Source organism: Microtus pennsylvanicus, chromosome 8 (genome assembly GCF_037038515.1).
Source record: "Microtus pennsylvanicus isolate mMicPen1 chromosome 8, mMicPen1.hap1, whole genome shotgun sequence".
Taxonomy (NCBI): Eukaryota; Metazoa; Chordata; class Mammalia; order Rodentia; family Cricetidae; genus Microtus; species Microtus pennsylvanicus.
The window spans coordinates 98,060,049-98,087,937 of NC_134586.1; the positions used below are offsets into that span (position 1 = coordinate 98,060,049).

The following is a 27,889-nucleotide window of genomic DNA, read 5'->3' on the forward strand; positions in this document are numbered from 1 at the left end:
GAAATTATGTTTTGGGGGTCCCGCGATGGGGTGGGAGCCTTTTTCTGGACGGCTTATAATGGCACATAAAAATCTGCCAATTGGTGTGGATGTGGATTTTCATCTTCGAGCCCTAAAGTTCAAATGGTCCCAGCTGCAGGACGCGCCCAGCTGCAGTAAGGGCGGGATCCGTGGGTGGTGGGAAGGTGTGAAGGGCTTCCGGCGCGCGCGGGGGGGGGGGGTGTGTGTGCTGGTGGTGGAAATATCGGCCGTCCCAGCTACTCACTGGGACGCCCCCCACTTAAAGCAGCAGACCCGCTCTGGAGTTCCCCGAGCCTTGCTACAGGCCCCCGGATCCCCCACCGTGTCCAGGCCACGCGCGGTAATCAGAAGCAGGTTCGGGCCCAGCCCCTTTGGCTACAATCCCCGCGTGATGCCACGGGGGTGTTGGGGGGGTGGAGCGGGAGGAGCCGGCGCGGCGGGGGCGAGTCCCAAGGTCCTCTCCGCACATCTGGCGCAATTGGGAGCTCTCGCCTTTCTTCCCCTCGGTTTTGTTCTCACAGCTGTGTCCATTCCGCCCGTGACCCCCCGAGTGATCCCTGACAGGTGATGAATTGGCAGCAGTGGCGGCGGCGGCGGCGGCGTGCGGGCCAGGCCGCGGCGGGGCCGGAGCCGGAGCCCCGGAGCAGACTCTCTGGCGCCAGGCGCGTGACGCCGCCCATTCACGCCGCCCTGCAGCCTTGTCCTCGCGGCGCCGCTCAGGCGGCTGCCATGGCAACCGCGCCGTCACTCAGCGCGCGCGCCCAGCTGATCAATGCCTGCAAGGCCCCGGCGGTCCCAGGCTCGCCCTGACCGGGCCTTCAGCCTGCGCGCACCTGCAGTCTCTGCACGTCTTAAGTTTCGAGTGATTTGGGGAAAAGGAAGGAGGACCGAGAAGAAAAGAACAGGAGAAAGGGGGTAGGGGAGTAGGAGATGGAAGTGGGGGGGGGGGAGCCAGAAGAGGGAGAAGAAAGAAATCTTCCGTCTCAAGAGGGGGCGTTAATGTGGCTTAGACGTTGCCAAAGCAAAAGGTTTTGCTTTATTTCATTTGTTTTTGCAACAGAGACATGGAGCTGGCGGGAGGGGAGAAGTGGAGGCGAAGGAGGTCACTGTCTCATCGCAGGGCAAGATTTATTTATTCCTCTGGATCTTCTTGGTCCTTGCCTAGATGGCTTTGGCTCAAAAAAAAAAATTCTTTGAAGGACTCCTTTCCGCGACACGACCCCCCCCCCCTTCTCCCGTCACCTCGTTCTACAGACATTCTGGTAGGAATCCTTAGTGGTTATGCAAAGAGCATCAGACTTATCCAGAACAGCCCCACCCCCACCCCGAGAGTAGGAAGGTTGATGCCTTGCTGCCTGCGGTCCTCTGAGCCTCAGCGTGCAGCTCCCGCATCTGCGTGCTGCTCATTTCCGCTACAAAAGCTGCGGGGGAGGGGGGGCGGGTGAGGCGAGCCCCTCGTAGTTCTGAGTTTTTGCCTGACATCACCAAGAGTCCAGAAACTTGTAAGTCAGCCTGCAGACGCTGACACCTCCTCTGTCCCGGGTTTATCTTCAGGGAAAGCTCCCTTTTAGGAACCAGATGCCAACATTTCCGGATAGTTTACGGCACCGGATCCCCCAAGGGTGCTCATCCACGGCTGAGAGTGTTAGCGGCAGTTATTCATCCCCTGTCCTGCAGAAAAGCTCCCCAATACAATCGTCCTCTGCTGGCCCTAAAACCCAAGGGTGAGGTGTGTGTGTGCGGGCGGGGGGGGAGTCCTGCGGGAGGGGGGTGAGGCGCATAACTAGCCGGGACTGTTATCTGGCTTATCCGGGTTTGTAGTGGTTTTCGAGGAAACAGCATCTGGGTTGCATAAGGATTCGAGTTTTTGCTTTACGTGTTTATTTAATACCTTGGCAAGAGGGAGCCCTTATCCTGCAACCAGATAAACCTAATTTGGGTTTAAAAAGGCCTTAGATGAGGGGCGCTAGGACTGAAGGAAAAACGAGCAAAGCCACGAAAAGCAAACAAGAGGATGTTTATTTTTCTCTTTGGGGTAATTTTTTTTTTTGAAGACTTGCCTAACCTCTTACACTTCGTGTCACACAGAGCTAATAAACGGCATTAGTGAAGCGCCGCTGCTACTACAATGGCTTAGCCTTAGCTCGGTCCGCCCTCTCCCTGCCACAATTCCGTCCGTAACTCCTTCTAGGATTCCAGCACCGTCCTGTGTTTACCTGAGTATCTCGAGCCCCAGTTTTTTTTTTAACTTAAAAAAAAAAGTTGTGCCAAAACCAATTGTTTGCCAGCCAGGTTCAAAAGAAAGCTTGGGAAGTTTGGCGGAAGGGTTCGATTTAACTACAGAGCGAGCGCCACAAATATTTTGTTACCAGTACAGTGAGGTGCTCCAATTTGCGGTCACATTTGGCATTCACAAAGGATTTTCCTGGGACTTTTATTCCGGTCACCAAATTAAAAAAAGAAAATTAACTGGACGGAGTGATACGGTCTTGGAAAACAATCTCTGGCCGCTTGCGAACTGGCGCGAGCGGGGGCTGGCGTCGCTGAGTCTGAGCCACCGGGAGGCGCGAGCCGCAGGTCGGGCCACCACGGGAGCTGGGGTCACCAAGGGGACCCCAGGCCGCAGCCCGCTGGGCGCCCCCACCCCAGCCCGCCTCATTGAGCGAGCGCAGCGCCCAGGCCACCCGCGTCTGCCCACTGGCGTCCGTGGGAACCCGCAAGCAGCCTGCAACAAGGGCGGGCTTGTCCGGAATCAAACTGCTTCTTAATATTATAATGCCGCACCAAAAGCAAAACCTAGCCCGGCCTGGGAGTCCCTAACAAGAAACACATTGTGCGCGCTGCCCCCGCCTCAGTTGGCTCCAGCCTCATTTGCGCGCCGGCCGAGCTGCAGTCAGCCAAGTCCACGACTGCAGTCTGCCTCGGCAGCCCGCACCACGTGCGCCTGGGGCACCCCTGCCGCGCCCCCGACGGGGTGGGGCCGCTAGAGCTCCGTGGGCGCGCCTGCCTGCAGCTCTGATGGCCACTGGGCTCATCATCGCTCTAGGCACTGGTGGCTCGAATCCAGGTGGGAAAACTTGTTTTCAAAAATAGTTTGACGCCCCCTCCCCAACTTCCCTCAGTTCTTAAGCATTCTTTCCACAGATATCTCCCCGTCCCCCCCATGAATTACCGGGAAAACACTCTTGCCGGTCTCGCATCCCCCCCCCCGCCACGTGCCTGTCATTGCTCCCCCCCCCCCCCCCCCCCCCCGCGCATTTGTTTTGCGCCTTGTTCTGAGAAAAGGGGCAGGATCTGGGCCGCATCCTTAGGAGGTGACTGCAACGGACTGAGAAGGACTGAGAAAGTCAGGACCTCTCAGGGCTTGTGAGCTAGACCCAGACATTTGGGTTGGTCTGGTCAGCTTGTTGGCATCCCTAAGTAATCTTCTTGGTACCGTGGCACTGGGCGTGGCCCGTTGAGATGTGGGCATCGCCCTTCAGCGGAAACCTGGAGGAAAGGCGTGTGAATTAGGCCGTACGTTCATTTTTATTTTATATTTTAATTTTCATTTGAGAACTCCTTCAGTGGAGGGCAGCTGCGTTTCTCTCACCCCTCCCTTCCTGCTCAAACTCTCCAAACACATGGTCTCTTGGTTAATTAGTGTGTGTAACACACACACAGCCTACTGAGTCTGTGCAGCCTTGCTCATATGAGCAAGCACCCACAGTTGACCATATGGGATTGGACACCAATATGGGAGCTCGTCCCTGGAGAAACTAATCCATTCTCCCTTAGCAGCCATTGACGACCCTGTAGCTTCTCTTCTAGGCATGGGACCGTGTAGAGTTTCCTCTGTCCACGTGGCATGTGGCGGTGCCATCATGCCAGTCTTATCTGGGAAACCATACTGTTGGGATTTCGTGGATGCATTTTCCCTGCCACGCCTAGGGGACAGTGTTTAGCAACCCCGGCCTGGATGCCTGTTAAATTCTATCTGTTCTTCTGTGATCTATAGGAGCCTCCGGTATACCGGAGGGTTGCATTGCAGAGATGGCGCCCACAGTCATTCATTCTCTGCGTTTGGACCAGGTGGGGGTCTCAACAACAGTCTCCATCTGTTACAAAAAGCAGCTTTTGATGCGGTAAGAACTATGCTCACCTGTAGATCCTCTAGGGTCTGTGATCTCTCCAGCCGTGGGTATTTGACTAGGTTTTCAGTACCAGATATAAAGTTCCTCCTTTTGAACAGACCTTAAGTTGAATTAGATAGCTGTTGGTTACCCCTATGATAAAAGTGCCATTATTTCACTGTAGGGGAGATATCGCTGGCCCAGTGGTTCCTGGGCTTTAAAGTGGGGTAGGACCATCCACTGCTTCTCTCCTTTGCTGACACGCACAGCACTGTCCAATTCCATACGAGCCAATCCTCGTGAAGGAGGCTTCCGGGTCAGTTCTGGCTCAATTCCTTCAAGTCCGGTGTCCAAACTATGTGCTGTCTTCAGCAATCGTCTCACCTGGGAGGAAGCCAAGGGCAATGGCAATAGCCCATATTGCTTTGGGAGACTGGACCTCTGGACTCTGCTGCCTGGCACTGGCTTTCATTAGATAGTGCTTGGTTCTTGGGGGACAACATCACCCCATGTGATGTAACTTTATTAAAAACATGAACACATACATCTCTACGCATATTGTATTATACATATATATATGTGTGTGTGTAAATATATATTTACATAAGCATGTGCAATAATCCCATGATCTCCTAGAGGGAGACCAGATGACTGATGGGTGTGGACTCAAGAGCCTTGAGTTCCCCGAGAGTGGGAACAGGAGCCCTTAGGTTGTAACTGTTGGCTGCTGCCACAGGACGTCTTTGGTGCGAAGGCCAGGCTGCCCTGAGGAAACAATCAGGAGTTGTAGCTTTGCAGAAGGGGAAACCCTGCACAGCGAGGCATGCCTGGTTCTTTGAGCTTTCATGGTGTGCACAGGCCGGGAAGAGAGACCTAGCTGGGGCTGCAGCCTGCGCCTCCCCCAGTTCACACTTCTCTCCTTTCTTTCCTTCTCTTTCTCCCTCCTTCTTTCCTTCGCTTGAGGTCTCGATAGGTTCCAAGGCCCTAGGCAATCCCCCTGCCACAGCCTCCTGAGTGGCTTGGACTGCGGGTATACCCATCTCTCCCTGTTTGGCCCTGCGTGTCTTTACTCTGCTTGCACATGCGCTGTTGCAGTATAAGTGTGGTGCGTCACGGTGCGTCCCAGGGCTCTCTCTGTAGAGTGCCAGGCTTCTCCACTTGTTGCCCACTGAACCCTCCTGCTCATGGTGTGGCCAAGGGCCAATTCCAGGTCTCCTGTCCCAGGCACAAGGGCAGAACCCCAATCCTAGTTTGTGTCTTTTGGACTTCCAAGAATGTGAACCAAGCCTTTCTATTGAGTGACTCAAAACTTTCTAGAAATGCCCCACATCTATTTAATTCTTTGGGAGAAATGCTAGCTTTAACAAAGGACGTACTTACCACAGATATGTTACGATCCCTCAAAAATGCCACATGACTAACCAACCTCATGGTGTCTTTAGGAGCTCTTCAACACTGCGTCCTGGTGATTGCCCTTGGGCAGTGATCCTTTTTTTCTTTTCTTGCTTTTTGTGTTTTGAGACCGGGTTTCTCTGTGTAAGCGCCCTGGCTGTCCTGGAACGCACAGAGATCCACTTGCCCCTCCCTCCTGAATGCTGGGATTCAAGGCCTGTAACACCACCGCCCAGCTATTGTACAGTGATTCTTAACCCATGAGTTGAAGCCCCTTGGGGGGGGGGGGTGTTGAACAACCCTTTCACAGTATTCCTTATCAGATATCCTGCATATCAGATATTTGCATTATGATTCATAACAGAAGCAAAGTTGCAATTCTGAAATGGCAATGAAATAGTGTTATGGTGGAGGGTCACCACAACACGAGGGACTCTGTTAAAGGCTTAGAGCGCTCCGGTGATTAAGAACCACAGCCCATGGAGGAGGAAAGGCCAGGCTCTCTGTGGGGTCTAGAGGAACGATGGCCTGCTATACCCTGAACCTTGGCAACAGAGAAAGGAGCCCAGACTTTTAGTGTCAGCAGTCTGGCCACTCAAGGGCTTCATCGTGACAGGGCATGTGACCCTCCCTGGGATCTTATTTTGAGTGTTCCACACACTTCGTACACAATGCCTGAGAGAGAGGATTGTGCGGCTGCACGGGACACCCACCATGAGCTTAGGTTTTGGATGGAAATGCAATACTTGTCTTTAGAGTAAGGCCGTGTCCACACTTACCTGTTACATCGAGTGAGCTCAGGAACTGATCTTTCGGTTGAAACTGTATTCTTACAGGAGTTGGAGGGATGGCTCAGCCCTCAAGAGCACTTACAATTCTTTCAGAATCCCCTCCTGGCTTCTTTGGGCACCATATACACATGTACACACACGTACATACACGTGCGTGCATGCACATACACACTCTCTCTTTCTCCCCTTTCAAAAGAAGTCTTTGTGAGAGAGCTTGTAGTTGTTTTAAATAAGGTCTGACCTGTGAATAGAAATTCTACTCTGGAGTTCTCTAAGACCAAAATAGACAGAAGTGCACTCCTGCAGAAGAAATGAAGTCCCGAATTCCCAAGCCCTTTATAGACTCACCCACAGTGTTCACATTGCCTTTGCCTGAACTGGCTCACTATTATTAACTACTACCAGTTGGTTGCTGGGTGCTCCTCTACGGAGGTTCCTATTTCACTTGGAACAGGGAACTCCAGATGCTCCCAGGTAATGTCTGCTGATGTATGCGGCGGGCGCAGGTGCTGTTGAGCATATGGGAGAATCTGTTGCAAGGGAGTGAAATAGCTGAGTGTTGGTGGCACACGCCTTTCATCCCAGTGCTCAGGAGGCAGAGGCAGGCAGAGCTCTGTGAGTTCGAGACCAGTCTGGTCTTCAAGGCAAGTTCCAGGACAATTAGACCTACACAGAGAAACCCTGTCTCAAGAAACCAGAGAGAGAGAGAGAGAGAGAGAGAGAGAGAGAGAGAGAGAGAGAGAGAGGATATGATGAGAATGTGAAGGGAGGGAGGGATGTTAGGTCTCGGTACAGTGACAGGATAGAGAAGCCACAGTCCTGTTCTGTGGCCTCAAGTGTTCGTGGGTAGGTAAATAGTGGGGATGCAACAAAGGAGGAGGCAGCCCTGTTTAAAATCCACTCTTGAATGTATAGCCCTTTGGAAGGTGAGGATGTTGTTCTTCTGCCAGCCTGGCTGGGAACGGCTAAGGTCAGTGACAGTGTCAAGGAAGAGGGCTTTTATGTCTTTGTCTTCCTTGAGGACCCTCGAGTCACGCAGAGAGCCCAATGGTGCTGGCGAGGATGGGAACGGTAAACTCGTGGCATGTGGGTGTGTTCCCAGAGAAGGGCTGTCACTTGGACGCACAATCAAAGGCTAACCCTGTTGGCACCGGTGGACTCTTTGGGTGATGTGTAGTTAGTCCCGAGTGAAGGCAAGAGGAAACATGTCAGGGCCACTGTCGTCGTCCTTTGATGGATTGCAAACAGATCTGTTGGGGACTCGTCAGCAGTAGAACGACCAAGTAGAGCATGGAGGTGGAGGTGAGGGGGCTTCAGAGGGATCCCAGCCTGCCGCAGGCTGAGAAGAGGACAGGGTTTCTGAACATCGCAATTGCAGCGAGTGTGACTGATGGCACCAGGGAAATGGGGTGCAAAGAAGTCACCCACCCATCTACCCATCTACCCTACCCTTCTCTCCATCCCTCTCCTGACATCCCGGTCCATCCATTCATCCAGCCACCTATTCAATCATGTATCCACTCACGTACCCACCCACCCATCCCCTCATCTATACCTTTACCCATCCGTCTGTCTATCCGTGTGTTCCTTTCTCCTGTGTTCTCCCTCCCTCTCTCAACCTCCCATCCATCCGACTATCCATCCATCCGTCCATCCATCCATCCACCCACCCACCCACCCACCCACCCACCTATGTATTCGGTAACTACTGAATACCTACTGTACATCTGGAAATTCCAGCTTATAAAATATTGGTGAACAGAACTGACAAAAATCCATTACCTGGTTCCCAGCACCCACAGATGTCCCTCCGGATACTAATTTTGTTTTTTTAAAAAAATCATCACCATCATGGCCTTCCACTCCTGTGAGGTGAGAGAAAGCTGGCACACCAGAGAATAAATGAATAGTTTATGGGGAGATGGATGGACCTATGACAATGTGACAATGTAGGACCGAGAAGGAAAAGTGTCGGGAGCAGTTTTGGATAAAGTGGCCCTGGGAGACAACATGGAGAAGATGACATTTGAGCAGAGGTTTGAAGAAAGCAAAGTGATAGACATGACATGGTCTGGGGAATAAGCATTCTGGGAGAGAGAACAGCCAGCATAGAAGGTCCAAGGTACTTGTGCCCAGGTATTCATGGGATACGGAGGTATGGAGGTGGCCAGTGTGCCAGGGGTATAGTGAGTCCTAGGGGGGTTTACGTATCATTTATTCTAAGCACTATTTATTTTAAACAGAGGAATGAAAAGTAGAATGTGTGATCCTCCTGCCTCAGCTTCCTGTGTGCTGAGACCACAGCTTTGTCCGGCCATGCCCGACTTCCTTTTAACTATCTAAACCATGTATTTCAATGCTATTATATGTAGTCATATCCCTGTACCGCCATCGCCACAACAACCTCTCAAAGCTTTCTCTTTGAGAAACTCTGAACTCAGTAGACAAACATCCTATTTTTCCCACCCTGGTCTTGGTGGCCGCTGCTCTTCTCAGTCTCCGTGGATCTGACCAAAATTCTAGTTATCTCATATGTGAGTAGAGCCCTTTTTTGCCCTTCCGTGGCCGATCTGGGGTTCCTCCTAAGCTGAGTGTGGAGTATGGGTGTGATCCAGATCTTGAATCACAGCAATAGGTCCTTTTCACTTCTGGGCTCACACCCCGAAATTCAGAAGTCTTGACACGGTGAGATGGCAAACAGAGCCTCAGCTGCCACTCTACAGGACATACCTGCCTCCTCAGAAGCCTTCTAGATGCCCTGTTCAGGCAGTCGGGCCTGCTCGATTGGCTCTGTGGAGACCAGAACACTTGCTGCTCTCTGAGGCACGTGCATGTCATCTCTCGGTAAGAGGCTAAGAAAGTCAGATGTCTTCTCTACAATTAGCAGGCATGGGACACCAATGTTCGCAGGGCCTGGAATTGCCCAGGTGCCTCACTAGACCAGTTAGGGGTCTTTCCCCGCCGGCATTTCGGCCTATGACCCCAGTCTTATTGGAGGCCCAGGTATTTTTCTGGGCTGTTGGAGTTCACACCCGCCAAGGGCTAGCCTCAGTGATATGGTTGCTTTTGTCCCTTAAAGCAATGCTTTCTCTGCCCCTGGAGGGCATGCCCACCCCTGGAGCAGAATGCAGTCAGGCCACCCACAGGGGACACTCCTGTGTCTCCTCTGCTCAGAGTGACAGACAAGTGGTCAAAAGGACTTTCAGACTTCAAGAGTTAGTGGACTATGGAGTCTTGCCCAGCCCTGCTTAGTCTATAAGAACCCTGGTCACTTGTGCAGCAATGGAAGGAATTCACACTTTTAAATGAGACTCCTGGCCGCCCCTAGCTCCTGCAGAAGTGAACTGTGACCTTGGAGATAGGCTTCAACGAGTCCCCAACTGGTCCTGTGCTTGTCCTTCCTTGAGAGCCTGGGTCCACAGCTGGTGAGGGCAGCAGCTCGGCTTTGCCTGGAGCTTTATGCTTATTACGCGACATGGTCAGTGATGCCGGAAATGGCCACTGGAGGACAACATGGGGGTAACTATAGCAACTAACCTCTTACTACTAAAAATATGATCAATGGGATTGAGCAATTTATTTATTTGTTTGTTTTGTTTTATGAGACAAGGTTCCTCTGTTTAGCCCTGGCTGTCCTGGAACTTGCTTTCTAGACCAGGTTGGACTCGAACTCAGAGATCCACCTGCCTCTGCCTTCCCAGTGCTGGGATTAAAGGTGTGCACCACCACACCCATTTTTTCTTTTGTTTGCTTGCTTCAACTTTTTGTAGATGACTTAGCATCAGAAGGAATGGTGCAGTTCTAGACTTTTCGTTCATTTATTTGACATGAAGTATTGTTATGTTGCCCAGGCTTAAGCAATACTCTTGGTTTAGCCCTCTGGGTAACTGGATTATAATCTTGCCTTACCTGCCCAGTCTATAGGTTTTTTTTTTTTAAAAAAAAACTCACATATATTGTTGTTGTGTATTTGTGTGTGTGTGTGTGTGTGTATGTGTGTGTGTATGTGTGTAGTGTGTGTGTGTGTAGTGTGTGTGTGTATATAGTGTGTGTGTGTGTGTGTGTGTGTGTGTGTGTGTGTGTAGTGTGCCTGTGGAAGTCATAGGACAACTTGCAAGGAACCAGTTCGTTCCTTCTGTCGTGTGGATACAGAACTCAGTCTGCCTTCACAGCAAGTCCATTTATTTGTTGAGCCACACCACTGCCCGCTCCACCTCCAGTTGACAGTTAAAAAAAAACAAAACAAACTAATTTGGGCCAGTTCTGCTTGTACTTTCCCATAATCCCATTACTTGAGAGGTGGAGGAAGGATGATCAAAGTTCAAAACCAGCCTGGCCATGTGAGACTTCTCACAGATAAATGCCAACAAAACGCTAAATTAAAGACATCTTTCTGTTTTGGTGCTGAAGAACCCACTTTTTGTTATTGGAGGGAACATTTCTTCCCTATGAGTCTCTTCGTCCTGTTCACTGGCCTCGTCTCTATGAGTTCTCTTGGCAGCGCGTCCTAGGAGCTCACTCGAGCCACCTCCAGCCCTGCAAGAGAGACCTGCTGTGCAGTGGCCCGTGTGCACCCTTTCTTGGACTTACTCCAAGCTCTGCCTTCATCGGCATGGAGGGCAAAGAGGACACAGCCAGTCCCAGCCTGCCCCAACCTGCTGGTGACCTCCCCAGGGCCCTGAAGCCCAGTGACTCAGCGTGACTTAACAACTGAGCTTTCTATGGCAGCCAAGATAATTTGCCACGTATCAAGTACAGGATAAAAGCTGACACTGTTTGTAAGATCTGATTCAATCACAAGAGAAAGGAAGCCACCGAGCTGGCTTCCCACTCCAGGGACAGGTTCTAGGACAGACAGACATCAGGAGGTCCAGTCTGGGCCTTGCTGGTGTGGGCTTTTCTTTCTTTGCCAGGAGAGGTAGGTTTTCTTCCAAACTCAAAGCTGATGCCATGTATTGACTTCTTTTCTTTGTAAACTGCGTGGATGAACGGCCTCTTGACTAGATTGTGCAAACATTGGCACTTGGCTAGCTTTGAAGTTGTGGTTTTCGTGCTGTGACTCCTAAGGTGGCTGGGGCTAGGGCCTTCCTGATACCTTCTTCTTGGAGTTAGCTGATTGGATCACTCCTCTTTGGTTTTCAGGGCCTCTGCTCAGCTGTTTGAGCTGGCCTCCTGTCTCCCAGGGATCTTGTTTTTGGAGCTCATATGACCACCCAAGCCCATTTGCTGGATTCCTTCCTTTCAAAACTGGGAGTTTTCTTCAGCAAGACTGACTTGTGTTTTAGGAAGACCCTGGTGCTTAGATCAGCCAACAGGTAGGAGAGGTTGGAAGGGCTTTCTTGTTATTTTGTTTTTTATTGATTTGTAATGCTAGGGTCTGAACTCAGGGCCTTGTACATCGTAGGCAAGCACACTCTCTCCCCCTACACTACGCCCTTAGCTTTTATATTTCATTTTGAACTGTTTTGGAGCCTATGTTTAATGTTTTTTTTTTTGTTTGTTTTTGTATGGTTCGGTTTGGTTTTTCAAGACAGGGTTTCTCAGTAGCTTTGGAGCCTGTCCTGGAACTCACTCTGTAGACCAGGCTAGCCTCCAACTCACAGAGATCCTCCTGCCTCTGCCTCCCAAGTGCTAGGATTAAAGGAGTGCACCACCACCACCCAGCCTGTGTTTAATGTTTTAAGAGCAGGGTTTCAAGGGTGAAAAGTCTAGGTTTGGAGATGAGCTTGTTTGAGGATTCTAACTTTGGAATCAGGGTTTGACACCAAGGCAGGCGGCTTCAGTGGGTCTTGCCCTAGCTTTGAATCTCCCAGAGCGTCTGGCATGGAGTATATAGGGGAACGAGGGCTGAACAGGAAAACGCATTTGGGAAACTCTATCTCTACTCCTTACCCCACTAGCTCCGTGGACTGTTGTTTTTAAAATAAGCTATGTACGTCTCTGCATAGGCACACATGGTGCGCCGTGTTGTGGGATGTATTTGTACGGTGTGTGAAAATGTACTGTTGTGATTGCTGTAATAAAAAGCTGAGTCGGCGAGGTTCCTGGCCAGCAAGGGGACCTGATCCTGTTCTGGGGGACCCATCAGAGTGGTTGTGAGGTTCCTGGCCAGCAAGGGGACCTGATCCTGTTCCGGGGGACCCATCAGAGTGGTTGTGAGGTTCCTGGCCAGCAAGGCGACCTGATCCTGTTCCGGGGGACCCATCAGAGTGGTTTCAAGGTTCCTGGCCAGCAAGGGAATCTGATCCTGTTCCAGGGGATCCATCAGAGTGGTTGGTGAATGTGTTCTTGACCCGCGGCCGGAGCCCGGAAACAGAACATGGACATTCTCTGACCCCCTTCACTCCCTGGTCATTCGGCAGGGGCTGCTCCCCTCTGCTGGGGCCTCTCTCTCCCTAACCCATCCCAGTTTGCACCCAGGAACCTCCACCCTTCTTCTTCCCTTCCGTGGGGCCACGGGATCCACCAGCTCAGCCTGTTTGGGTTCTGGGATGGGGTGCTGAGGGCAAGAAGCCAATGGGCGTTCCTTTGCTTCAATAGCCTGCCTGCAGCAAGGTAGGCCTTTTGTTAGCGAGGTCCCTGGCCAGCAAGGGAACCTGATCCTGTTCCATAAGATCCATCAGATAGCATTTGAAGGAAGAGATGGGCAGGTGCCAAGGCAAGAATTCCTCCACCAATCTGAAAAACAGCATGAAAACACCAGAACACAGTGATCTTTCAACAGAAGGTCTTGAATACCCTAATCTAGAAGAAGGGGAAAAAATTGACATTATGAAAGCGATAGAGTCCCTTAAACAGCATGTAAAAAACGCCCTTATAGAAATGGATGAGAAGTATAACAAAAAGTATGAAGAAATGAATAAATACGTAAATGATACCCTGGGAAACCAAGAAAAAACAATCAAACAGGTAATGGAAACAGTTCAAGAATTGAAAACTGAAATGGAGGCAAGGAAGAAAACACAAACTGAGGGCCGACTGGATATGGAAAATCTAGGTCAACGAACAGAGACTACAGAAACAAGCATAACTAACAGAATACAAGAGATAGAAGAAAGAATCTCAGATTCTGAAGACACCATAGAGAAAATAAACTCACTGATCAAAGAAAACAGCAAATCCAACAAAGTCTCATCACAAAACATTCAGAAAATATGGGAGACAATAAAAAAACTAAACCTAAGAATAATAGGGACAGAAGAATTACAGCTCAAAGGCCCAGAAAATATATTTAGCAAAATTATGGAAGAAAACTTTCCCAATATAAAGAAAGATATTCCTATGAATATTCAAGAAGCATACAGGACACCAAATATACTGGATCAAAAAAATACCCTCACCATATAATAATCAAAATACAAAACATACAGATTAAAGAAAGAATATTAAGAGCTGCAAAGGAAAAAGGTCACGTAACTTATAAAGGTAAACCTATCAGACTTACACCAGACTTCTCTATGGAAACCATGAAAGCCAGAAGGTCCTGGATAGAGGTACTTCAGAAACTAAGAGACCATGGATGCAAGCCCAGACTACTATACCCAGCCAAGCTATCATTCACTATCAATGGAGAAAACAAAATATTCCAGAATAAGAACAAATTTAAACAATACGTAGCCACAAATCCTGCCTTACAGAAAGTAATAGAAGGAAAATCACAACCCAAGGAATCCAACATTGCCAACACTGCCTATAATAACTCAGTCAACTAGTGACCCTTCACCAGCACAACTCAAAGAAGGGAAACACACAAACTCTACTACCAAAAAAATAATAACAACCAGAGTCAACAACCACTGGTCATTAATATCACTTAATATCAATGGACTCAATTCACCTATAAAAAGGCACAGGTTAAGAGATTAGATACGAAAACAGGATCCAACATTCTGCTGTTTACAAGAAACACACCTCAACCACAAAGACAGACATCCACTCAGAGTAAAAAGTTGGGAAAAGGTTTTTCAAGCAAATGGACCTAAGAAACAAGTGGGTGTGGCCATACTAATTTCTAACAAATCTGACATCAAACTAAAATCAATCAGAAGACATAGAGATGACCATTTTATACTCATAACAGGAACAATTAATCAAGATGAAGTCTCAATCCTGAATATCTATGCCCCTAATATAAAAGCACCCACTTATGTAAAAGAAACATCACTAGAACTCAAGGCAGATATCAAACCACACACACTAATATTAGGAGACTTCAACACACCTTCCTCACCAATGGACAGGTCAATCAGATAGAAACCTAATAGAGAAATAAGAGAATTAATGGAGGTAATGAAGCAAATGGACTTAATAGACATCTATAGGATATTCCACCCAAATAGGAAAGAATATACCTTCTCTGCAGCTCATGGAACCTTCTCAAAAATTGACCATATACTCGGTAACAAAGCAAACCTCCACAGATACAAAAAAAATTTAGTGATCACCTGTGTCTTATCGGATCACCACAGATTAAAGTTAGAATTCAACAATGAGGCTACCTCCAGAAAGCTGACAAACTCATGGAAACTGAACAGTCAACTACTGAACCACACCTGGGTCAAGGAAGAAATAAATAAAGAAATTAAAGTCTTCCTTGAATTTAATGAAAATAAAGAGACAACATACTCAAACCTATGGGACACTATGAATGTAGTGCTAAGAGGAAAGTTCATAGCACTAAGTGCCCACATAAAGAAAACAGAGAAAGCATACATTGGAGACTTAACAGCACACCTGAAAGCTCTAGAAAAAAAGAAGCAAACTCACCCAGAAGGAGTAGAAGACTGGAAATAATCAAACTGAGGGCTGAAATCAATAAAAATAGAAACACAGAAAACAATCCAAAGAATCAATAAAAGAAAAAGTTGGTTCTTGGAGAAAATCAACAAGATTGACAAACTCCTATCCAAACTAATCAAATGACAGAGAGAGAACACGCAAATTAATAAGATCAGAAATGAAAAGGGGGACATAACCACAGACACAGAGGAAATTCAGAGAATCATTAGATCTTACTACAAAAGCCTGTATGCCACAAAACTGGAAAATGCAAAAGAAATGGACATTTCTTTAGATAAGCACCATATACCAAAGTTAAACCAAGACCAGGTGAACGATCTAAATAGACCTGTTAGTTGCAAAGAATTAGAAACTGTTATCAAAAACCTCCCTTCCAAAAAAAAAGCCGAAGACCAGATGGTTTCAATGCAGAATTGTACCAGAACTTCCAAGAAGAGTTAATAGCTAAACTCCTAAATGTATTTCACAATATAGAAACAGAAGAGTCACTGCCAAATTCCTTTTATGAAGCTACAGTTACCCTGATACCAAAATCACACAAAGACCCAACCAAGAAAGAGAATTACAGGCCTATCTCACTCATGAACATCGATGCAAAAATTCCAATAAAATACTGGCAAACCGAATCCAAGAACACATTAGGAAAATTATCCATTATAATCAAGTAGGCTTCATCCCAGAGATGCAGGGCTGGTTTAACATACGCAAATCTATCAATGTAATCCATCATATAAATAATCTGAAAGAAAAAAAACATATGATCATTTCATTAGATGCTGAAAAAGCATTTGACAAAATTCAACACCCCTTTATGATAAAGGTCTTGGAGAGATTAGGGATACAAGGGTCATACCTAAATATAATAAAAGCTATTTACAGCAAGCCGACAGCTAACATCAAATTAAATGGAGAGAAACTCAAAGCCATCCCACTAAAATCAGGAACACAAGGATGTCCACTCTCTCCATACCTCTTCAATATAGTGCTTGAAGTTCTAGCAATAGCAATAAGACAACATAAGGAGATCAACGGTATTCGAATTGGAAAGGAAGAAGTTAAACTTTTGTTATTTGCAGATGATATGATAGTATACATAAGTGACCCCAAAAACTCTACCAAAGAACTCCTACAGCTGATAAACAGCTTTAGTCATGTGGCAGGATACAAGATCAACTCCAAAAAATCAGTTGCCCTCCTATACACCAAGGATAAGGATGCAGAGAGGGAAATCAGAGAAGCATCACCTTTCACAATAGCCACAAATAGCATAAAATATCTTGGGGTAACTCTGACCAAGGAAGTGAAAGATCTATTTGACAAGAACTTTAAGTCTTTGAAGAAAGAAATTGAAGAAGATACCAGAAAATGGAAGGATCTCCCTTGCTCTTGGATTGGGAGGATCAACATAGTAAAAATGTTAATTCTCTCAAAAGCAATCTATAGATTCAATGCAATCCCCATTAAAATCCCATCAAAATTCTTCACAGACCTTGAGAAAACAATCAACTTTATATGGAAAAACAAAAAACCCATGATAGCCAAAACAATCTTATACAATAAAGGAACATCTGGAGGCATTACCATCCCTGACTTCAAACTCTATTACAGAGCTACAGTATTGAAAACAGCTTGGTATTGGCATAAAAACAGAGAAGTTGATCAATGGAATTGATTAAAAGACCCGGATTTTAACCCACAAACCTATGAACACCTGATTTTTGATAAAGGAGCTAAAAGTATACAATGGAAGAAAGAAAGCATCTTCAACAAATGGTACTGGCAGAACTGGTTGTCAATCTGTAGAAGAATGAAAATAGATCCATATCTATCACCACGCACAAAATTCAAGTCCAAATGGAATAAAGACCTCAATATCAGTCTGAACACATTGAACCTGATAGAAGAGAAATTGGGAAGTACTCTACAACATATGGGCACAGGAGACCACTTCCTACATATAACCCCAGCAGCACAGACATTAAGGGCAACATTGAATAAATGGGACCTCTTGAAACTGAGAAGCTTCTGTAAAGCAAAGGACACTGTCACTAAGACAAAAAGGCAACCCACTGACTGGGAGAAGATCTTCACCAACCCCGCAACTGACAAAGGTCTGATCTCCAAAATATATAAAGAACGCAAGAAACTAGACTTTAAAATGCTAATTAACCCAATTAAAAAATGGGGCACTGAACTAAACAGAGAATTCTCAACAGAAGAAGTTCAAACGGCCAAAAGACACTTAAGGTCATGCTCAACCTCCTTAGGAACCAGGGAAATGCAAATCAAAACAACTTTGAGATACCATCTTACACTTGTCAAAATGGCTAAAATCAAAAACACCAATGATAGCCTTTGCTGGAGAGGATGTGGAGTAAGGGGTACCCTCATCCATTGCTGGTGGGAATGCAAACTTGTGCAACCACTATGGAAAGCAGTGTGGCGCTTTCTCAGGAAATTTGGGATCAACCTACCCCAGGACCCAGCAATACCACTCTTGGGAATATACCCAAGAGATGCCCTATCATACTACAAAAGTATTTGTTCAACTATGTTCATAGCAGCATTATTTGTAATAGCCAGAACCTGGAAACAACCTAGAAGCCCTTCAATGGAAGAATGGATGAAGAAAGTGTGAAATATATACATATTAGAGTCCTACTCAGCGGTAAAAAACAATGACTTCTTGAATTTTGCATGCAAATGGATGGAAATAGAAAACACTATCCTGAGTGAGGTAACCCAGACCCAAAAAGATGAACATGGGATGTACTCACTCATAATTGGTTTTTAGCCATAAATATAGGACATTGAGCCTATAATTCACGATTCTAGAGAAGCCAAATAAGAAGGTGAACCCAAAGAAAAACATATAGCTATCCTCCTAGATATTGGAAGTAGACAAGATTGCTGGGCAAAAATTGGGAACTGGGGGGTGGGGTGGGATGGGGGAAAGGGGAGATGGGGAGAGACAAGTGAGAAGTGGAGGATGGGGAGAGCTTGGGGGAATGGGATGGTTGGGATAATGGAAGGATGGACATGGGAGCAGGGAAGTATATATCTTAATTAAGGGAGCCATTTTAGGGTTGACTCTAGAGGGGTTCACAGGGGTCCAGAGAGATGTCCCCAACTAGGTCCTTGGGCAGCTGAGGAGAGAGAGCCTGAAATGGCCAGATCCTATTGATGGAGGAAGGTCTTTGGTTAAGTAATAAAGAAACTGCTTGGCCTCATAGGTTAAAACATAGGTGGGAGGAGTAAACAGAACAGAATGCTGGGAGGAAGAGGAAGTGAGCTCAGACTCGACAGCTCTGCTCTCTGGAGCAGAGACACCATGCTCCCCTCTCCCGGGCAGAGGCACGCAATGAAGCTCCGACCCAGGATGGACGTAGGCTAGAACCTTCCTGGTAAGACCGGTGCTACACAGATGATTAGAAATGGGCTAAATTAATATGTGAGAATTAGCCTAGAAGAAGCTAGATAGAAATGGGCCAAGCAGTGTTTAAATGAATACAGTTTGTGTGTTGTTATTTCGGGGAATAAGCTAGTGAGGCGGCCGGGGTGCTGGGGACACAGCCCCGCCGCTCCTATTACTATATCCTATAGCCATACTAATGAATATCTTGCATATCACCATAGAACCTTCATCTGGCGATGGATGGAGATAGAGACAGAGACCCACATTGGAGCAATGGACTGAGCTCCCAAGGTCCCAATGAGGAACAGAAGGAGGGAGAACATGAGCAAGGAAGTCAAGACGGGGGGGGGGGGCACCCACCCACTGAGGCGGTGGGGTTGATCTATTGGGAACTTACCAAGGCCAGCTGGACTGGGACTGAAAAAGCATGGGATAAAACCAGACTCTCTGAATATGGCGGACAATGGGGTCTGTTGAGAAGCCAAGGACAATGGCACTGGGTTTTGATCCTACTGCATGTACTGGCTTTGTGGGAGCCTAGCCTGTTTGGATGCTCACCTTTCTAGACCTGGATGGAGTGGGGAGGACCTTGGACTGCCCATAGGGCAGGGAACCCTGACTGCTCTTTGGACTGGAGAGGAAGGGGGAGGGGAGTGATTTGTGGGAAGGGGGCAGGAGGAGGGAAAAGGGAGGTGGGGAGGAGGCAGAAATTTTTAATAAAAAATTAAATTAAATTTAAAAAAAGCTGAATGGCTAAGAGCTAGGCAAGAGAGTATAGGTGGGACTTTTGGGCAGAGAGAGAACTCTGGGAGGAAGAAAGGTGGAGTTGCCAACTGGAATGGAGGAATCGGGATGGGCAGAATGGAGATGAGGTAATGGGCCAAGTGTCAGAATGTGGATTTAAAAATATGGGTTAATTTAAGTTAGAAGAAGTAGTCAGGAACAAGCCTAAGCTAATGCCGAGCATTCGTAACTCACAGTAAGTCTCTGTGTCTTTATTTGTGAGCTGGTAATCCCCACAAGGAAGCATTGCTACAGCACTGAACTAGGATATCAAGTTCTTGTTGTTTTCTTGGTCTGTGGTTGTTAGGCTGTGAATGACCCCATAGGCTCATGTGTTTGAATGCTTGGTCCCCAGTTAGTAGAACTGTTTGGTAAGGATTTGTTTACTTTCGGTTAAAAGTAGAGAAAGGAAGAGCGGGAACAGGTGGACACCAGTGATATCCCATGTAGAGGACCCCTGAGCCCAGAGGACAGGCCATACAGGTGGACACCAGTGATATCCCATGTGGAGGACCCCTGAGCTCAGAGGACAGGCCATAAAACTAGAGTTAATGTCACCACTTCACGAAGAGTCTTTGTGGGTGGGAGAGTTGGCCCAGCCTCTAGGAGACTGTTCTTCTCTTGAGGAAGAATCGAGTTTGGTTCCAGCACCTGTGTCCAGTAACTCAAGCGTCTGTGAGTGCAGTTTCAGGGGTCCCAGGGCACTTTTCTGGCCTCTGCTGAGATGCACATGCCTGCCTAGACACACCCATGCACACATACCAACACACACACAGGCACACAGACACATATAGCACACACACAGATGAGCGCGCGCACATGCACAGACACACAGAGAGATATACACACACACAGATACACATAGAAACACACAGACATACACAGATTAGTGCACACACATGCACAGACACATGCAGAGACATACACACAGATACACATAGACACAGACACATACATGCACACACACAGAGATGCACATAGACACACACAGGTAAGTGCACGCACAGACACATGCAGACACACACACAGGGATACACATAGACACACACAGACACATACATGCACACACACAGACACACACACACAGGTAAGTGCACGCACAGACACATGCAGACACACACACAGAGATACACATAGACACACACAGACACATACATGCACACACACAGACACACACAGGTAAGTGCATGCACAGACACATGCAGACACACACAGACACATACATGCACACACACAGATACACACACAGATAAGTGCACACACACGCAGAGATATACACACACAGATACACATAGACACACACAGACACATACACACACAGACACACACAGATAAGTGCACACACATGTGCAGACACATGCAGAGACATACACAGACACACACAGAGACACACATTGACACACACAGACATAAACACCCGCCCCGCCCCCAGTCTGTCTCTTTTTCACACCCACATATACAGTATCTCCCTTTCTCTCATCCACATAGTCTCTCACTCTCTTTCACACTCACACACCCTTCCACATCATTAAAAATAAAAAATCTAAATCTATTAAAAAAGATGAAGAAGCTTGCTTACAAACAGCCGAGCATGCACCATGGGATGGATGCATCCATACATTCTCACTTCAATCACTGTTCGATCTGAACATTAGTGCCGTGCTGACTGCTCAGACAGCAACATAGGAACCTTTATCAGGGAGGCAGATGACACAAAAGTACATTGTCACATGGGGGAAATCTCGAGAGACAGGAAGGCCAGAGCAGGGAGGGGCTTAGCCCAGCTTGGGAAGCATGGGATCAGAAACTAAGGATCTCAGGAGCCAGCGTCAGGGGCGTTTACGGTCCTGTGGTTGACTGTGCCTGGCACTATGATGGTGTGTCCCCTGTGCATTTTCCTCACAATGGCCTTTGGAGGCTGGCACTGTTGCTTGCATGTTTGGGTGTGAAGTGGCAGTTCAAGTGGACAGAGATCAAGGGTGTGCCTATAAGGCTGTGACAAGTCCCACCCTCTGGGCCCAACTGTTTTCATAGGCTTTACGATGGGGGCTTCAGTCAAGGGGCTTCCTGAGGGATTGGAGCCACGCCCCCACCCTGCCCTCTGGTAGGAGTGCTTCCCATAGCTGTTCAGTGGCTGGTTTGTAGCAGGTGGGTAATGGCGTCAGATTCACTGTGGCTCCTAGAGGCTATGGATAGAGCACCTCAGAGGGAGCAAAGAAAAGCAGTAGCTAGGGACCCCAGCATGACAGTGTGTGGGAGACAGGAGGGTCAGGTCAGGGCACCCTATTAGCTCCAACCTGTGTTTCAGGGGAGACTCTGGGGTTCTACCAGACTTTAGGAAGATGGCAAACAGGTTCTAGCCTTTCCTTGTCACTTTGTGACCCCAAAGTTAGCTGGCTTTCTACTATACCATAAAAGCATTTGCCTCCCCCTCTGTGCTGTTTGTCTGTGTCTTTCACTGTAGCCCCCTGGACCACCATTAGATCCATTTCGGGGTCAGGGAAGGAAGGCTCCCTTTCCTCTGGGCTTTTTATCTTCTATTCTGCTTCAGCGGGCATCTGTGAGTTTTGAATGGATACCCTGGGGTTCCTGGCTTGCTTGGGTTCATGAGTGACTGAAAACTGATCAGCTTGTGTGTATGGCCAGCCATAGCAGCTGCTGTTGGGTCCCAGATAACTGGCGAATGGCAGACCAGGGCCCTCTCTCACCTCAAAGAAACTCTTCCTCTTACGTTGCGGTATTGCCCGAGGCATATCAGACTGAGCTAGCTCACTTTATAAGAGCTTTGGAAGTCACATTGACGATTAGCGGATGTTTGGAAACCCGCCTTCAACCCTGACAATAAGTTTGCAGCTTCTTCGGTGAGATTGAAGAAACTTTATTAAAAATGACCGAGAAGGCACCTTAATGCTGACCCAGGACAGTGTTGGGAGTTCAGGAGGGAGGCTGAACTGGGGACAGAGTGTACGATTGCCCCGCTGCTGGCACTTTCCCAGGGGCTACTCAGCCTGCCTGCTTAATTAAATCCCTAGAGTATTCAGGTTACCCCCTCCCTTTCCTTAGAAACCCGCAATAATGCCACTAATGACCGGACTCATCCGCACATACCTTCCTCTCACGGCCTGGGTTACTCAGGCCTGTAAGGTCCAGCTTCCCTACAGCCTGACCCCTTCACCATGGCTGCTTCCTGCAGAGAGCACTGCAGCTTCCTGCCAGGGTGCAGGGGCATCCTCTGGCTCCTTCCAGGCTGGCGCTCAGTTGGTGGCCTGGCTTTGGGCTGGACCTGAGGTCACAGAGGGAAAGGGTATCATTGAGCAGGATTCCATGCAGGAAAGCTTCCAGTTCCCGAGGTGGAGGGTTCGGCTGAGATGTTTTCATTTTACGGGAGGTGAGGGGAGCAAACTCATGGAGGATCGGAGACAAAAACATGAATATTGTTTTTCTCTCATTTCTCCCAAAATAAATCCAAAGAGACCACCATGAACAGAACAGCAAAGGGGGAAACAAGCAAAGATACCAAAACTCAGACCTTAAAATACTCAAAGGCTGCATTTGTCAGGGGGAAAGTAAACCAGAAAGCCAAATCTAAGAATGTTGTTCCTATCTTTAAAAACTGTATGCACAGAGCTAGAGATGGCTCGGTGGTTAAGAGCACTGGTTACCCTTCCAGAGGACTCTGGCTCAGTTCCCAGCACTCACTTGGCAGCTCATGACCAACTCTAACTCCAGTTCCACGGGATCCAACGCCCTCTTCTTACTTCGGTGGGTACTGCATGAATATGGTGCACAGGCATACAGGCAGCTGAAACACCCATACACGTAACAGTAAAAGTATTGTTCAGTGTGTATCGGTTCTGATTTCTTACACTATTTCATTAAAATGTGGTTTATCTTAATCACTTTAGACAGCACCTTACAGTCTGCATTCAAGGTCTTGGCATCCTCAAAGAGCACTCTGGTTCTGCGTGGAGCTGCCAGTGTTGGCATAAAAAGGTCGGACTCCTTTGGAAGGTGTGCTCAGTGGCTCAGCCAGCTTTCTGCATGGCTTTGTTGACTGTCTCCTGGGCTTATACCTTCTCACTCTCTGTAGGGAAGAACTCCCCCTTCAAGGCCATACTCAAATGTACCCCCTCACTAGGATACCCCACATCTTCCTGCCCACTGAGCTCACCTTGACCCTAGCCTCATGCCTGACCTTGTACAGCCCTCAGTTCAAGGCAAACTCTACTACACTTTGCCTGGTTTTCTTAGGACATGGATATGGTCAGAAGTCATCATGTAGTGAGCTGAGTTATTAGTCTGGGCTAGAGTTCAGTATCACAACATCTGCCTCGTGTGTGTGTGTGAAACTCTGCATTTGATTCCCAGCACCACAAAACAAAGCAAATGCAAAACAAAACAAACCAAAAAAAAAAAAAAAGAGAGAGAGAGAGAAAACCCCAGAGACAATTGGAATTTTTAGGTGCTAAGATGGCTTTGATGGTATTAATGAATCGTGGAACTACAAAATAGTCCCTGGCCACAAGAGTGTCATGACCTTTGTTCTTGTGTGTCCTGGGGACTTCCATAGGTCCTTCTGTGGTATTAAGGATTATGGGTCAGGTCTCTATTGGCCTTGTGTGCTGGGGAAGAGTGTAAAGGTGGCTACCCCAACAGGAAGTTTGGAAGATTGAGGAAGGGCAAGGCAGGACAGCAGAGGCTGTAGGGGAGGGAGGGAGAGGGTTTGGGCAGACTAAAGACACCCCACTGCTCAATTTCTTCACCAAAGATTTTCTAACCATCTGGGCCCCCTGGAGAAATAAGAGACCAGTGGGTTTGCTGTGAAATATCTATCCTCATAGGGTTGGAGAGGAGGCCAGCAAGAAGGTCTAAAGGCCCTGAGGTGGGGATGTTGGAGACATAAGGAGGCAGGCAGAGACCCTGAGTGCTGGGGTTAGAGTAGACACCAACAGAGAAAGAGAGATGATGCTGTGGAATGTTTTTCCAAATGATCTGTGTGTGTACATAATGTGCATGCCCATACACATATGTGTGCATATACACCTACACACACAAACATACCCATACGTGTGTAACACACAGACACACACAGACACATATATGTACACTGCACACACAGGTATACATGCATTACATATAAACAGACACATAGACTCTCTCTCTCTTACATACACACACACACTTCAAAATAAATGTAAAAAATTAAAATTTACCAGTCAAATGCTGTGATGAGGGAGCCACTGCCAAGGGACTTGTGAACACTCAGTCTTTCTCTTGTCACCTGTTGAAGGGTAAATAGCTTCCTGGACTTGACATTGGTGCCCAGATTAGCTATTGCAAACTGGGCTTCAGGAGAGGTTGTGGGCGTTCCTCAAATGAGGAGAATGAAACCTTGGCTTTAGGAACGTGTTTGGCTGAGGGTGGGATGAGGCGAGAAGAGACAAATTTTCATAAGGTGACAAGCCTGGGGAGACAGATTGTCGGGGAAACTGAGAAATGAAGATGCTATTCCAGACATGATGCTTTCAACTATCCTTGGGGTGCAGGGCGTGAGAAGGGCCTTCTTCTGATACTCACAAGGTCCCTGGAGGCTGTGGTCCACATCCTTCCTGTTCCTACCTTTGGACCATCTGCCATCTCCAAATCCTGTGGGTGGCCTGTGAGACTCAGTCCTCACTCTGTCATTTCCCCTCACCTCTCTAGCAGGGGCATCCTGGGTCCCAGGTGTACATAGCAGTGGGGTTATCGCCTATCTGTCTGCAAGGAGAAAGGCAGCTCAGGCCCTAGAGGTGGGACCATGCCTTTGAACAGGGTGGTCTTAGCTGCTATGCTACTGGGATGGGGCTGAGATGTTGGGGCCCAGGCCAGGTGGAGACACCTCTTTGCCCTACAGACCTTGCATTTATATTAGCCTTCTGGAGTTACTACTGAAAAATACCTCTGACTGTGTTGGTTAGATATCGGGAACGTATTACCCTGCAGTTCTGGAGGCAGAGGAGGGAGACCAAGTGTGTCTATGGTTGCTGCACTAGGAACATGAGGAAGAACTGGTTCAGGCCTCTCTTTTTGGCGGGTAGATGGCTGTCTTCCCACACAGCTTTATCCCCCTAGTGTATTTGTGACAAGATTCCCCTTTCTGACAAGGATATAGGTCAGGTGGATTGGGGCCACTCTGGGGACCTCACTTTAAGTTGACTTCTCTGTGTAAATGCTATCTTCAAATCAGGTTATACTCTGAGGTACTGGGGGTTGGGACTTCAATTAAGAGAACAAAATTGCTTGATTCATACCTGACCCACAGCTCCATGGAGGAAGACTCAGGCAGACAGGGCAGGGGTGAGGCCATGAGACCTCAGAGTCTGGGATCCCAGGTTCTGTAGACAGGAGTGGACAGAGAGAAGCTCAGGGTGGTGGTGGCCTGTCCACCCTGATGGAGAAGGGCAAGCGAGCACAAGCATGGCTGTGATACACCAGGAAGTCTCTGGAGTCATTCTGAGTGAGGAAAGGGAGTCTTCAGCAAAGACGGCGTCACCATGGCCTTGTCCTTATTCCCCCGCAGTACAGGCATGACTTCTGTATTTCCTATTTCTTTAGGAGATACCTTATAGAAGCAACTTAAGGGAGTAAGAGCATATTTTGGCTCATGGTTTGAGGGGCTACTTTTGGGACAGGTATGGTGGCAGGGGCGCTCGCTGTAGCAAGGACCACGAGGCAGCTTCCTGTTACAAGAGACTGACAAGGAAGTGGAGAGAGATTGGCCAGAATCGGGGCCAGGCTATACCCAAGGCCCATCCTGAATGTCTTGCTTCCTTCTGGGAGTATCTACTTCTTTTATTTTTTATTGAGAAAAGGAAAAAAAAGTTTCAGCCTCCTCCCAGCCTCCCATTTCCCTCCCCCTCCTCCTACCCTTCTTCCCCTCCCCCCACTCCTCTCCCCCTCCCTCTCCAGTCCAAAGAACAGTCAGGGTTCCCTGCCCCATGGAAAGTCCAAGGTCCTCCCCCCTCCGTCCATGTCTAGGAAGGTGAACATCCAAACTGGCTAGGCTCCCATAAAGCCAGAACATGAAGTAGGATCAAAACCCCGTGCCATTGTCCTTGGCTTCTCATCAGCCCTCACTGCTCGCCATGTTCAGAGAGTCCAGTTTTATCCCATGCTTTTTCAGTCACCGTCCAGCTGGCCTTGGTGAGCTCCCAATAGATCAGCCCCACTGTCTCAGTGGGTGGGTGCACCCCTCGTGGTCCTGACTTCCTTGCTCATCTTCTCCCTCCTTCCGCTCCTCACTGGGACCTGGGAGTTCAGTCCAGTGCTCCAGTGTGGGCCTCTGTCTCTATCTCCATCCATCACCAGATGAGGGTTCTATGGTGATATGCAAGATATTCGTCAGTATTGCTATAGGATAGGGTCATTTCAGGTTCCCTATCCTCAGCTGCCCAAAGAACTAACTGGGGACATCGCCTTGGGCTCCTGGGAGCCACTCTAGGTTCAAGTCTCTTGCCAACCCTAAGGTGGCTCCCTTAACTAAGAATTGTGCTTCCGTGCTCCCCTATCCAACCTTAGATGGGGAGAGAAAGTGAGAAGGGGAGGATGGGGGGAACTTGGGGAAACAGGAGTATCTACTTCTTAAGGAATCTTTAAATTTCCCCAATAGTTTCAGCAGCTAGGGACCAAGTGTCTAAAAACAGGCCCCTGGGAGCTTCTCACATTTAAACCATACCAGCTTCTTGGACCCCTTTGGGAAGAAACACTGTATACATTCTGTTGCTGGCTAAGAATGCCCAGGCAAGCACATTTTATACAAACCATCATAAGGAAAGGCACCAAAGGGGGCGTGGCAGCAACATGGTTCAGGGGCTTGCAAGCCTACTGATCAGAGTTCAGCACGTGGGGCTGGGGCAGACAAGGACTGATGACTGTAAGTTTGTCCTCTGGCCTCTGGCATGTGAGCCACCGCTGTCCATGCACAGATAAACAAACAAACAAACAAACAAACACAATTTTAAAATGCTAACGAAACAGAACAAAACTTGTCTTGTACACCCCCTATCTCTGTCCTTAGCTATGCCCTGGAGATGCCCAGTGCAGGAGCCTGACTCAAGCCTCCCCACCCGAAGCAGCCCCCTTTGTAGGAGGATCCACAGTTGTTTATACCCTAATGTGACATCTATCCCCCCTCCTTCCCACGTGCAGAATCAGGGGACTGCATGGCAGATGAAACCCAGAAATCTCCATCTTTCCTCCACCAAGAGTTCGTAAATGTCAAACGACAGAGCCCAAAGACGACTAGTAGATCATGCTAGCCCAGAGGCCCTGCCGGTCCTACCGCTTTCCCAAGAAGTGTTTTATTGACCTGGGCCAGTTAAGTTCAATTACACTTACTTATTGGTTGGGCAAATGCTATTTGCTCGAGTGTGAGCAAAATTCGTTAGCTACCCCCCCACCACTTTTCTTTTCTTGCCTTGGCTTTCCTTGCTGCGGTAATTATATGATTTTCTGTTAGCAAGTGTATAGGAAGTAAGCTGTCTCTGCCTCTTGCACCTCTAACATCTGCAAACAAGTAGAGGAAAGGTCCCGATGTA

At 48.0% G+C, this 27,889-nt stretch overlaps 1 long non-coding RNA gene across 2 annotated transcripts in view; it reads left to right on the forward strand.

Moving 5' to 3' along the window:
- The first annotated feature begins 229 nt into the window (after positions 1 to 229).
- LOC142855630 (uncharacterized) overlaps positions 230 to 27,889 on the forward strand; it is an 87,324-nt gene continuing 59,664 nt past the window's right edge. Inside the window, exon 1 of one of the 2 annotated variants that reach the window (XR_012911536.1) lies at positions 230 to 361. This is a non-coding gene — a long non-coding RNA (uncharacterized LOC142855630). Of the gene's footprint in view, positions 376 to 27,889 lie in introns of both variants that reach the window. The other variant, XR_012911535.1, reaches the window with a different exon arrangement.